The sequence below is a fragment of the Myiozetetes cayanensis genome, unplaced genomic scaffold, assembly GCF_022539395.1.
Source record: "Myiozetetes cayanensis isolate MyiCay16 unplaced genomic scaffold, myiCay2020 scf2-11, whole genome shotgun sequence".
NCBI lineage: Eukaryota > Metazoa > Chordata > Aves > Passeriformes > Tyrannidae > Myiozetetes > Myiozetetes cayanensis.
The window spans coordinates 32,121,052-32,135,560 of NW_026087411.1; the positions used below are offsets into that span (position 1 = coordinate 32,121,052).

A 14,509-nucleotide genomic window follows, 5' to 3' on the forward strand; every position below is an offset into this window, starting at 1 on the left:
GACAGCTATCGTATGTCTGCACGCAGGCCTGAGCAAATTCTGCTAGAATACTGTCCTGGATTAGAGTCTGCAGTTCAGAAGGGATGCTCATAAATTATAGTAAGTTCAGAGAAAAACCACAACAATGTTTAACACAGAGATGACCAATCTTCCTTGTCCTGTAAGCCCTGGGCCAAAATCTTTGTTTGATTAAAAGCCAGGAAATGGGAACTCCAGGAATGATCAGTAGAAGACAAAATTGTTCCCCTGGGACTCCCACACACTGCATGAAAGATGAGACAAGGCCGTTATAGAAGATGGACTGGTGACTCCTCATCTTTCATGGTCCTGGCATGAGATTGCACCTTTAACTGCTTGCATTTCATGTATCTCAAGCACTACTAATTAGCCCACCTGGAAATTAAACATCATACAGGAGAAAGCCCATGAACTCAGACTATTTAGCTCACCAAAAAGAAGGTTAAGGACAGAGTTCAGAGTCTCATACGTGAGTAACAAATCTTTGATAACTGTTTCAATTCAGCAAAGGAGAAGGACTGTGAAGGTTGAATTTCAATGAGGTTTCAGTTTCAATGAGGTTGGATCCCATTTCTTAAGGTGAAGACACTCTTTGAATGCAATCCAGCATTTGAAATTTTAAAAAAGAAATCTCAAGGCAGCCATAAACTCATTTTCCCTCTTAAAGCCATTCTCCTCTGCACAACCGTATGAGAAAGTATTGCTTATTCACATGGTGAATGGCTGTAGTTGTATAACTAACAGAAATCTCATAAAAATGTTTTTTCTCTACATTGAAAAGATCAAATAAAATTCTCATACCCATTTCTAACTTTCTACTTTGGAAATATCTATTTATGACATAAGAATTCATAAACTTGCATAAATGAACCACGCCCTAAGCTCTAAGTAGTCCAGCTACTCTGGTAGCTCACCCTTCTTCTGATGGTAGCACATACCTGCCACCACAGTACACACTTACCAGCAAAATGGGCAGGACCTTCAGATTTGGTAAAGAAAAAAAAAAATTCAGAAGGCCCCCTAGGATGACCTCTGCTAGCAGTTTTAAAACTTCACAGTGAATTAAGGCACAGAGTAATTTTTTTGCAGTCCATGGGTATGCCGAAGAGCCATTAGGAGATGAAGAAAAGCAGGGGATTTGGGGAAACCAACCCTTGCAATTATAAAGACTTAAATAACATTAAATACATTTTTATGAAACAGTACAATCTCTCTCTCTTGGTTTCCTTAAGAATAGGTTAATAGGAATCATGTGACAATGATAAGTGCTTCAGCAGCCATTATTGTGGCTATTGGGGTTTTAAAACAACGAAAGAATTATTGTATGTTACTATTAAATCCTCTTTGTCACCATTGATAGAATTGATCGAGTGCTCTTCAGTGAATAAACACATTGGTGAATTACTCTTTTTCTTGGTCAGCTGTTGTGTTGACAGGACTCTTTTATCCTTTGAGTGGCGGATGGTATGTGTGGCTGCTGGGAGGCAGCAGACAGAAAGTCAAGTCAAGGGCTTAGAGAACAGACTAAGAAATGCCAGTGGAAGTTTGTGCAATGTGTAAGAATCAGCCAGATTCAGGAGGGAAGGAGAAACCCCGCCTAGTGAATGTTAAGACTGATTTGGTCAGCCATTGGGCTTACCTTCCTGATGACATGGCTGAGGGTTGCTTTTAAAGATGCCGTAGTAATTTCAAACATTGTTTGGTTTTCACGGCAGTTTCAGAAATCACCTCAACCTCCAGGAAATCAGGCTCTGCTGAAATAACTTGCCAGAGAGGACAACACCAACACAACCGTAAAAAGTAATGCCAGTTTCTCACATGTAAACATAATAGAGGAAAAGTGATTTAAATATACATGTTGCATAACAATCTTCTGCGTAGGTCCAAAAATGTTTGTTATTTTTAGCGCAATTCTACCAAATTAAAGGGAGCCATAGAAAGCAGTGAATCAACCTATGCCTGCTTTCTGTACCTCAACACACCACATCCAGTATCCCTGTGGTTTTCAGTGATCAGAGTAGCCTGTGACATTAGGCAGGTATTTTTTCTCAGCAGTAGGAGTTTGTTTTCAATTTCTCTCTGATGTTGAGTCCTGTCTCCAGCAGCAGACTCTACCCTGACATCCTGAGCGCCATCCCCACTCCCACGCGCCAGCTCAGCAGGGAGAATCGGTGCAATGAATTTTGCAGCTATTCTCTGTGTCCACCCATCAGTGTCACCAACTACATTCCTGGGACCTGACACACACTGGAACACCTCTCCTATGCATTTTTCTCCTCCAGTTTTGGCTCATTCAAGTGGTTTTCTTAGAAAAATGAACTAACTACGGTCATATTACTTTAAAATGTAAAGCAGACATTTTGGCCCCTCAGCAAAACATCTCTTGAGTCGAGTAGAAGAAATGTACAGAAGATGTTTTGACCACCAGAGGGGGCCTACATTGTCCCAGATTTCAAGTAAAACCAGAATATCATGTTTTAGGAGAGAAAGAAAACAACAAGTATGTATTTGTACTAGAGTAGCACCTAGAGGTATGGAGTGATGATCAGCTGATTGCAACACACAACAAGGTGAAGGGAAAATAAGTTTATGTGGGGTGAGCAGGGAGTGCTGCCTGGTACTCACCCCATCAGCTGTGCCGAGAAGCTGTCTTACAGAGGAAGTTCTTGAGGAATAATATGAGGTTTTCTGTGAATCTGTATGTGAAATACAGTGAGATTATTTTGGGTGTTGTATTAACTGCTGCCTCCCCCATGTTCATTTCAGTGAAAGAAATACTGTCAACTAACACAAGTCAAGTTTTCAAAGCTGTTATCATATGTCACAGTACTAGTGTCCCTGTCCTAATTTTAAATAGGATATTTTTCAATCATCAATATTTTATCAATATGTTGCAGAGATCTAAGACAGGGTTAGGCATCTCAGCTACAGTACAAAGAACGGACCTCAGAAATACTGTTTCCAGTAAATGCTTTCAATTACAGTGAGAAATTCTAGCACAGAATTTAACATGTAAGAATGGAAAAGCCTAAAAAAAAAGGGGTTTTCCCCTAAGAAAATGAACTGATACACAGCTGAGAGATACCACTTTTCTTCAATATCTACTTAGCTATCATACGGTAAATCTCAAAAGCACTTGTTTTCCCTTTGTCTGCCCTTTGCTTTTTTTATCTGTGTAGAATGAATGCAAACCATGTGTAATACCATACCCCATGCTTGCGGTCTAAAGCAACTTTGAAAAGCATCCATATATAATCATATTAATAACAAGGCAGCAGAAATTCTAATCCAGTATTTAATGTAAGAAATCCTGTTTATGTCCTATGACTTTTACAGTAGGCCATCTATACAAAACAATGGCATTAACATTACCACATAGAATTTGAAAAGATGGGAAAGTTACTGCTGCTTGAATAGCAATTTACAATCTTGCATGTTCTTGCTTGGAAACATTGTTCAAAGGAAACAAATCTTCCAGCTGAAAGCCTCATTCCTAGAGTCATCCAATAATACATAAATAGGACCACTTAGCACAGCATTTGTCCCCCACCCTGACTTATTCATCTATTTGTAGCGGATGTGAGAGCTTGTGGGTGGCCTGACATGGTCCTCATTCAGTTTTATTTAATTACTCACTTGATTTCACTTGAAAGAACTATTAAAATGGCATCTTAATTGCTCAGTGTTATCCCGAATCTCTTTCAAAGCCCATAAACTGTCAAGGATTAAAAATGATGTCACTTTTCTGAATTCCCTATTCAGATGGGGAAAGAATAAAAATCTCCATCCAAGCCAAAATAAATACATAAACACAAAAATACACAGCCCTTGAGGAGGGGGCCAGCTTTTCCCCTCCCCTATACTGCACTTCTACTGTGAGCAGGCATTTGAGAAAAGCAGATGAAGCACCACAGCCATAAAGGTTTAAGCAGGAGTAGAAAGTCATGTTTGGGATCCTCAGATCCCAAACACAGGGAAACTGCCATCCCAGGTCAGACGAAAGGTCCAATATCCTGCCTGTCACAGCGGACACAGGCAGATGCTTAGGACAAGGATATAAGAACAGGGTACATGCAGAGTGATTCCCCCTCCACCAACCCGCCCCCCCTTAATATCCTCCCTGCTTCCGACAATCAGCAGTTTAGGGATTTCCTGAGCCAGATGTTGCATCTGCACCACTGTTTTTAATAGCCAAGTAGAAATAGAGACGCTTTTCTACAGGGGCTTGGCTGTAACTGCAGCCAGCCTAACACAGTAGCAGCCACAGAGAGTGGCTGTTTTGCTTCTCTGAATTCACAGAAGGTTTCTTCCTGTTTCTGACCTTCATATATAAAAATTCCATAACCTCAGGATTAGCCCTAAAGAAAATTAATAGTCATTGCACTTTATAAAGCTAGATTATGCCATCAGTAGTCTTATTAAACAATCAGTTAGTTGAGTGTAAAATCCTATTTTTACATGCACAAACGCACAGCCTACATCTGCAAGCGGATGTGAACTGCAAGACATTTGCAATTTACCCCTTAAATATCTTATGTATCAGAAAAGTTTGGTTGGATATTTGTTTCAAATGTACTTCAATCTTTTTTTTAATATAAATGAAACAAAAAATAAAATAGATGAATGTTGGTATAGAAGTAGAGGGCATTAGTGCATCGGGCCGTAACTTCCCTTAAAGTGCCACAGATTACTTCTAACAGCAGACATCCCATAATGACTATAAGGACAAGCTCTCATGGATCTAGAAATTAGATAAATTTTTACATTCAGAGAAGGGAGGAAGAGAGAATACCTTCCTCAGGAAATCAAATTTTTCTGTGCTTGATCTCCATGCATAACTTCGCCTTTTCTTTATTAACTGATTTGAAAGAAAAACCATATTTTATTTCTGCTTTAAATAAAATCATCTCCCCATCTTCTCCTGATCAAATGTCACTCACTTTCTTTTTTTTTTTTAATTTTTATTTTTATAGAGTTAACTCAAAAATAACTGAACTCTGAGACCTGGCATGCAAATAGTTCTAATCTTAGTGTACACACATGTTCAAGCTTGAAAACAAACTAAGATAAAAATAAAGGTGTTGGCAATTCTGAATATGGCTGCTTGGCATCTGCTAAGACTTTTAGAATGTTCTGATTAAACTCTCCCACATTTTGTGACTTGACACAGATATACCTGCTCAAAAGGATCCACAGAGGCAGCAGACAATGAAGGAGAGCAGTGCCTCACAGCTATCAGTTATCTTTTGGATGTTGAGAGAAAAGAAAGAAGACATTGCCTACGCACAGACAATCTGGAGAGTGTTTTCTTCCACTAACTGCAGCTCCCAAATACTTTTTTTTGCATTTTGATACTTTAAGCTCTGCAGTTGACTTTAAGCATTGACTCTAAACAGTTCCAGTCCGTTGGTCCTGGCATATCACAACAATACATTAAACTGGTCATATCACATTCCATTCCAGTGAAGCAAGACCATCACTGGCTAATTTTATGATAATTTAGCTTCTGATTCATCAGTACTTAGGTTCATGTTCACCTACAAGGAAGAAGGATACCATTTACATACCTAAGTGGCTTCCTTATTTGAAGCTGACCTACTCCAAAACCCAAAAACTGTAAACCCTTAAGCCCTTGAACTGGAGTTCCCAGTATTTTTAAGCTGCCCAAGAGAGACTTAAAATTGAGACATTCCCCAAGATCAAGGTCAGACCTTCCATTGGGTAGGGATGTGCAGGTCTTCTCTATTTCTCCCTTTCTTTCTCAGCAGCCTATAAAAAAGTCAAACATCTTCAAGGAGCCTGGATCATCTCAAAACATTTCCTGTCTCACAGAGGATTGCAGGCAGTGGAAGTAATGTTTACTCTCTTTCAATCCTCACTCATTCTTCTTTTGCACTTCTGTCCAAACCTCTCTGCACTCCATCACACAGTCACCTGTTCTACCATTCCTGTGCAGCAAGAAGAAAAGAAGAGAACCTGCCTGCGAAGACAATGCAGATGGAGAACCCAAAGTCTTCCCCTTCCATGGACCCTCTTCAAGGATAGATGTAAGAAATAATTTTGCCCATAGCTTTTAGAAATTATATTACATCTAAAATGGTATTAATTGATCTCCATGGTGTCAGTAAAGTCTTTTAAAACCATGTAGTGAGTTAGGATTGCCAGAAATACCTGCATGTCACAGCCAGTGACTCCTGTTAGAAAGAGCATCACCACTGCAGTGGATTACCTCACACATGGGGGTGTGTGTCACTCAAAACAGTGTCCAGCCTGAGCCCTGCCATACTCATGCTGGGCTAAAGTTAAACATTAATTCACTGAAAAGGGTGGAATGGATAGTTCTGGGTACCAGGGAGGCACACACATGTAAGTAAAATAGGTATTGACAATCTTCAGGCCTCCTAAGATACAACAAATCATCCACCCGAAAAGTCTTTTCTAACATATGAGAAAGCACACTTAAATAATATCTGAATTTTGTGAGCATGAGGCAAGGACATCTTTTCTCAAAATGATACCAATATTGAAAAATGTCAAAGTATGTTTTAACTCTAAGTTGGATTTCTCATAGAGAGATGAAGTACTAAGAGCTGTTGTTAACAGTCCAAAGCAAAATACACATTGTTGCATATGTGTTGATTTTATAAATTAGAATTGGTCTTTTTCTTAGGCATGATTTAAAACCAGAAGAAATGGTGTGCCTCTGTGTCTAGGTATGTGTTTACAAGGACTGACTCACATACAAGAACAGCAGTCATAATGTGTTTTACCATTTAAAAAACATCCTCCTATAAGAAAATAATGCTCGGAGTTACTTTTCTTGTTTCATGAATTAGAACTCAAATGGTTTCCAATTTTAACATAGCTCTCAAGAAATGAGTGTTGTTTCATGCCACCTGAAATTCAAGGGGTCATTCATCTTTAAATCTACTCCTGGCATGTGCTGACTGTAGATGTAGTCACACACAGTCCTGCAAGCTTGCACCACTCCTGTCAGTCTCAAGAACTGTTTTTCAAAACGCAGTAATGACAAATCATTTCAAACAACACAGTGCAGTAGTTGTAGTTACACTGTAACACTGTAACCAGAACTGTCAGTGGAAGCAGCTCATTTTCTGACTAAAAAATTACTGATCACTTCAGGTTTATACAAAATAAGGGGGAAAAACCAACCCCAGCTAATTCAAAACTTGCTTTGCAATACTGCTCCACAGATTTGTTTCCCCCTCTTTGCTGCTTGCCAGATGTTAACAGGATTGCTGCAGTGCATTTGCACAGCTCACAGAGATCTTTGAGCGCAAAGTTTACAAGAGACATATAAAATGTGTCTCGTATTCTCTGGTACAATTTATTATTTTTAACCAGCCCAAGTGAAAGCAATAAAATTCCCTGCTCAGCACTTGAGGAATGAGTATCTGACAAGGAATGCAGAAGAATTGCCCCCAAATAGCTTTGCCCTGACCCACCAAACACAGTGATAAAACAAATGAGATGGTTCTTCACTCCCCTCCTCCTTTTCTGAGAAGTCAGCATTCTCCACTGAAAATAAACCAGTGTCAGTAAGTGACAATTCTGGAATTCTCCCTGGGAGTTAAGTCCCAGCTGAGACACTAAATCACTTCATGAGAATGTATCCTATTGCGAAACATTTGTATTGGGGTCCCATTGCGCTGTCCTTGGGTGCATTCTTTTTTCAATAAAATTGACTTTTTATTCCACTTGGGAACATCATAAAATTGCCACCAAATAATACTTCATGTGGTAGTTCTGTAATAATCAAAGAGACGTGCCGGGTACATTATTCTAAATGTTAGTCCTAATCCTCCAGGCAAATACTAACGGATAGTAGCAATCTGTGTAGTCACTGGAGCATAAAAATGAACTTTTTAAAATATCTAAAGCTTAAAAAGCAAACAAACAAACAAACACAATAGTTTGCTTGTCAGAGCACAAACAGCTTCCCCACAAAACATCTGAGAAAGAATTAAAAGGCAAAAGTTTGGACAAATCCAGTTTAGTCATTGTGTGTGGGTCTCTGCCTGCACTAGGAAATTTTGATTCTTTCCTATTTTATACTGACATGAATGCTGCTGCACTAAAGGATCAACAAATGAAGCAGTAATATGCACAAGAGGAGACAGATTTAGCGAAATGACAAACATTACCTGTTTCCCTGTTCCAGGACAGTGGATATCATAGCTATCCATGGACACGTTAAACCAAAACAAGTGGAAAGCAACTGTAGAGAAAAACACCCGATATGTGAGATAGCAGATATGCACACAAAGCTGAGTTCCCCAAGTGAACAGGACCATTTCCACAAGAGAATTAGTGACACTATGCTATGTGTGCTAACTTACCTTGTAGGAGGCAAAACCCTCTGACATCAGTCCACATGGCTATGATTCAAATTTTACTTGTCACCCGAACTTCTCCAAACTTCCACTGAAAACAGAAGAACACATTGTCTCGGAATCATTAAACAATTTTAATGTGTCCTTTTTTAATTAAGTGGTTGAAAACAAATAAGCAGATTGACCCACACATGCAACAAGACTATAACTTCCCCATTTTTCTTTATGCTCCCCTTCTTCCCCACTTTGAAATGTTGAAACTGCACAATTTGATCTTTTCCTTTTTGGAAGCTAGGAGCTTTCATGTTTGAGAGCAGCAGGAAAAGCTGCTGCCCACCTCCTCACATTTAGGCCCTGGACTGCAAGATACCCCCAGCTAACATGTTTTGGGAGCCTTCCACCAACATGCATGCAGTGATTCAGAGATTCCCTATGGGACCAGCATGCTAGGAGAGCAGAGCAATTGAGCCCACCATGACTTGACCTGGTCTCTTCAGAGCCACATGTCCTATGGCATCCTCCAGCCATCCTGGCTTCCAGAGAGGCTTTTACCATGAACCTGGAGGAACAGGAACAGCAGGACATCAGATGCCCATGCAGTGCTACACTGATATGTCTCTACTGGGAGCATCGGGCCAAGTCAGTCAGACACAAGCTCAGTCTTTTCCTCAGATTGGTGAAAGCCAAGTCACATACAGTATGGACATGACCAGGACAGAGCTTACCTCTGTCTTAGCTGTCAGGGCATCCATCTGGGAGGAAAGAGTTCTGGTCTTGGTATCTGTGCCAGATATAATTTGCAGCTCTTTTTTAATAAACAATGGACATATGCATATATACATATACAGGCAGATAGATGTATTTAACTAATTGAGCTTTTGCTGTGGGTGGGTACCTCCAGCTTATTGTAGGAAGTAGTACAAGGTACTAATGAGCACTATTTAAATTTTGAGGGAGTTGCACCTAGGTTTGTGCAGGCCTGATCCAGCTGGCTTTGTTTTAAACAGGATCTCAGCTTGCTGATTGCACAGGGTCCCTTCTGAGGGCTGCAGGACCATGCCAAGCATAGTCAGTAAAGTAACTGCTCCTGAGGCTCCAAACTCCATGGAGAATAGAAATCCAGACATCTCAAGATGGGGTGGACTTGATGAGTATAGGACTGTGAGGCAGCAAAGTGGGAGCTTTCTGGCTTTTTATTTTGGTATTTCCAGCTTGAGCACCTATACCCTTTGTGAGGTTGAGCTCCAAGTTCACAGCAATATCATGCACCATATAGATGGTTGGCTTTGATGGATGAGAACCTATCTTTATTGTTACAAATACTTGTAACTGAATTATGCTGTAAATATATTTTTCAAATTGTTTTCAAGAAGCAAATACTATAAAGCACTGTATCTATGATAAACTTTCAAACAAACAGCAATTATTTTGTAAAGACCAGCTGCTTTTAGTGAGAATATTTAAAACAAAGGAGAAGGGATACATGCACTTGGAGCTTGATGGAAAGATGAGCAGAGGGTGAAGGATGCATATAATTTGAATATTCTCTCTTTGAAAACTACCACTTCTCCTATTATTTATGATGGGATTCAGTTCATGGAATAAACTAGCCTGAACACACAAAACATTAGTATTCAGAGAACACTGTTTATTAGTAAACATTCACATTCAGAGAAGCTTAGCAACAACTCTGAGTGTTTGGTGGAAATCTGTGAAACTATGCCTTCAGGGTACAGATTCTGCTTTTTGATCTGAAAAGTACCTTACGTTCCTGTTTGTAACACAGATAGTAGAAATTACAAAATCACAGAGCATTCTGAGCTGAAGGGACCCACAGTGATCATTGAGCCCAACCCTTGGCCCTGCACAGGACAGACCCAAGAATCACACCATTTAAATTGCAAAGGTAAAGTACTAGACACTGATGAAATGGAGGCTTCACAAAGAAAATATTAATTAATTCCATGTGCCCAAAACTCTTAATTGTAGTGTTTGAAAGTCATGAACTTGCTCTGATATCCTAAGAGGTAATCAAGTTGTGTCAGGGAGGTTTAGGTTGGGTATTAGAAAAAGGTTCTTCACCCAGCTGGTGTTTGGGCACTGGAACAGTCTCACCAGGGACGTGGTCACAGCACCAAGCATGACAGAGTTCAACAAGCATTTGGACAATGCTCTCAGGCACTTCGTGTGATTCTTGGGAATGGTACTGTGCAGGGTTAGGAGTTGGACTCAATGATCCTTTGGGTCCCTTCCAACTCAGCATATTTTGTGATTCTATGGTTCTGTGAAAATCAGAATCTCACTATAGCAATATTTTTCTGCCTTTTTCTCTCTCTAGATGGAGAATTTTAATCAAAATTTGTTGCTTACCTAATAGTTCGTATTTATGCTAAGTCTGTATTCTAGAAAGGAGACCAGAAATATCAAGCATATTTTTCAAAACATATTTGTCAGACATGGAAGATACAGAATCACATTACTTACCTTGGTGACCCCAGCAAAAATGACAGAGCGTGTTCCTGGTGATAGAAATGACCAGACTGATGCTTGGTTTGTGTCAGGCAACATACTCTCAGCTCTGGAAAGAGGACACAAACAACTGAGCCAGTGTTTTTTCTCTCTTAGACGTAGTAGTTCTTATCTGTCAGTGTGGTGGCTACGTTAAATCACAGTCTCATAGGAGACTATCATTAAGGAGAGGCACATGGGAAACTAGTAATTGGTATTAAAACTGCTTGATCTTTCACCTCTGTTGCTGGTAACTCAACAGATTTCCCATTCTTGTGCTTCATAAGATACTTTAACTTTTGGAAAAATGTTCCTGTACTCAGAGCTTGTGACAAACATTTCAGTGTTAACCTCATTTTGCTGAGCTGATATCCCTACCTCATGCAGGCACTGGTGTTCACATTATAAAAACAGATGCTTAAATGCTGTGCATAATGACAATAACAAGATTCCATGGCTAGAAAATGAATTTACAGAAGTTGAAATGGTAAAGTGCACGGATTTCTACTGTTAGGAAATTAGGCATTTACTTCAAGTTTGTGTCAATACCGAATTTTTTGACAGCTGAAATGTTCTAAGCACAAACCAAGAACCGCAGAGTGAAATTCCATGGTTTGTCCTATAAGAAAAGCTAAAAGAGATGAATATTGATAGCCCCTCATGGCTTTAAAATCTACCAGTTATTTGACCTGTGATCAGAATTCCACCAAGATATTTGGAAGAATTCTCCAAGCTATTGTTTTCAGACTATTAAAATTTTATAACTTTGGAAATATGCTCCTGTTTTTAGTGTTTGCTCCACTTTTTATTTTCCTGGGTTTTTGAGGTTTTTTTGTTTGGTTTTTTTTTGAGGGGGGTGGAAGGGAGGGACATGAAACGAAAAAAAAAAACTTTCCCCAAAAGATCTGTCTAAACTACTAAATAGTTTTGTCTACTTCAGATGCAACCTCGGGTTTATGCATTCATTAGAAGATGGTACAAGGAATTTTTTAATTGCTTAACCTTGCCAATTGCCTAAAATGCCAATTAAACAGTTTTTTCCAAAGATATTCAGGTGCCTTATTTCAGCAATTAACAGACACTTCAAGTGGGGCATATGCTAAACATCTCCGCAGGCATCACTTACTGTGTTAAGTGTTTACTAAATGTTTGAAAAAGTAGAATCCTAAAGTTAATTTTATAAATAGTGGATCATCTCCCTCTGACATGGCTGACCAACTTAGAGTTATTCTGTTATATAATATTCAGAGTAGATAAACCATCTGAACTCATTTCCCCTTTGACTTCCTACAATCTGAATAAGTTAATGCATATCTTTTTTCATCACCTGTCTTTCATATGAGGAAGAGCAGAAGATAGAGATCTATCCTACCAAGGAATCTGCAGACAACTGACTTTCCAGCGAACCCCTATAATGCATAATTCATTTTCCAAATGAGATCCTGCCAAACCTGGAGAGTTCATGTGCAAAAACATCCTGATGCGATTCGGTATTTTATCCAACAAACTCATATCATTATTATTCTTGGCCTCATTTCCTAAGACATTGAAAAAAGTGTAATTGTGATATGTGTCTTCCCCTAATAACTTCTAAGTATAGGGCCAATTTCAATCACCTTTTAAAAGGAATAGGGATGTCAAATATATTCAGTTCTACAAGATTTTTAAACTGAAATGAGAGAAGCCTCTATTACTGCTCCACTGAAAAATGACAGTCATTTCAGAGATTAGTGAATGCAAAATACTGTGGGCATACCAGCTCTGGGACAGGTTTGATTGGCAATTGCATTGTAGATTGGAGAAGACACGCCCATAAGACAGAAAGCTATATACTAGATCTCAGTAGCTTTACTGCCCACAAAACTATTTTCTGTACAGCGATTGATATACCTTTTTTATTTTTAAGACAGAAGTGTTTGTGTAGTCCCAATCTGCTGCACACGAAGTGGCTGCCTGCATGTGCCATTGCCATCCAGGCTCCTGTTAGTTCCACGCAAAAGATTGCCTCTGCCCCCTGAGAACCACTACTGCCATTCTCTGTCACCCACGGATTAAGGAGAAGACCGGGAGTTCTGCTGCTGCCAGGCACTTCAACCTAGGAGACATTATCTCTATGCCATGTCCCACAACTAGTCTCCAGCCCTCCCTCCTAAAAGGGGCTGGACAGCTTATCACACAAGCCATAAATCACAATTATATTTGCATTGTTTCATTATATTGTTATGGCTTTGTTTTGCTGTTGGAATTCTGTGTCTCTGCCTTCTTGTTTGTAAGTGAGGTTCTCATCTGCAAGCTAAACAATATAGAATTATGCTCTATCTGTAAGAAGAAAAAAGCCACTAAAAACACACTGAAATGAAAAGTGACCCAGTCTCTCTGTCAAGATTTTTCCTGGAACTGATAAATACTAGATAGACTGCAAGAAAAATTGAAAATAAACTTTAAAATATGGCTCTAATAGCAAACCAATTTGGACAGTCTTATGGAAATTTAGAAAATCAAGTTCAAGCCACAGAGTTTTAAAATAAAAAGGCAGAAAGAGCAGATCTTTAGATCCTGTAAACACATAGAACAGAATATTTGTTTTGACTGAAAGATTATTCAATATATTTTTTTAAAATATATTTACTTACATAATACAAAAGTGTATGCATAAAGAATAACATACTCTTTATAGCCTGACATCATCCATCCCATCTCTCTGATGAAAAACAATTGCAATATATGCCTTTAATATTTTGTCATTGGAAGTTTAGCTAGAAAAACAAACGCTTAACAATTTTATTGTTCAGTTCCTGAAAGAATTCTGGTTTTCATTACAGCAAAGAATAGTTATAAAAGCTGCTTTTCAAAGACTGGGTATGGTAACCACAGACTGACATTAGGTACCTAAATGAAGCCCACGGTGAGAGGAAATCATGGCATATTTGCATTGTCAGTCACTGGATATTTGCAATCTGTTGCTATGGAATTAAAGTCTCCGATAGCATCTGCAGAGAGGACAGTCAAAACATTAATCCTTCTATCAGTTTCCATATGTTTTTAATTAGTTAAGATGACACAGGAAAGACTATCTCTGGCATTGTGAAGCACCATATATGTAGCCAAGCCACAGCTTTTATGATTCTGAGGAGGACTGAGGCTTATTGCTAAGAAACTCTAAATGTAAATAAAGATGTGATCGTTTGAAGGTAAAGATTTTTTTTTCTTTTTACCTTATAATGAGCCTGATCCTATGACCAACTACTTTGTTACTTCAGGAGATTTGTCGTTGCTTTAATTGGACACAGAGGCGGGATGTGACAAACCACTTGATGTACAATAGCTGAGTGTAGGTCTATGCTGGGTAAAAATGTGATACTACTGTTTCTTTAGCCTTCCCTTTCATATGCTCTAAGCAGTATACCTTCCTTTTACTCTCCCTGGGCAGGGGAACAATTCTGACAAGATAACACTGATCTCCTGCAATGCTGAATATTAATCATATTGAATCATTTCCTTATGTGTCTTTATCTTATTTTTGGAAAGTATCACCTATCAAGAGTAGCACTAGTCAGGGTTGAGAACCTCAACATTTCCTGCCTCTGCTGTCTGAAAATTCTCTTTAAATTTTTCATGCTTACTCTCAG

The 14,509-nt window shown here is 39.0% G+C and overlaps 1 long non-coding RNA gene across 1 annotated transcript; it reads right to left on the reverse strand.

Moving 5' to 3' along the window:
- Positions 1-2,579: 2,579 nt before the first annotated feature.
- On the reverse strand, positions 2,580-10,952 carry LOC126639819 (uncharacterized). Its single transcript, XR_007628889.1, has 5 exons — positions 10,857-10,952; positions 8,846-8,931; positions 8,379-8,463; positions 8,184-8,257; positions 2,580-2,714 (listed from the first exon to the last, which is right to left on the reverse strand). It is a non-coding gene; the product is annotated as an uncharacterized LOC126639819 (long non-coding RNA).
- Between the last annotated feature and the right edge of the window lie 3,557 nt (positions 10,953-14,509).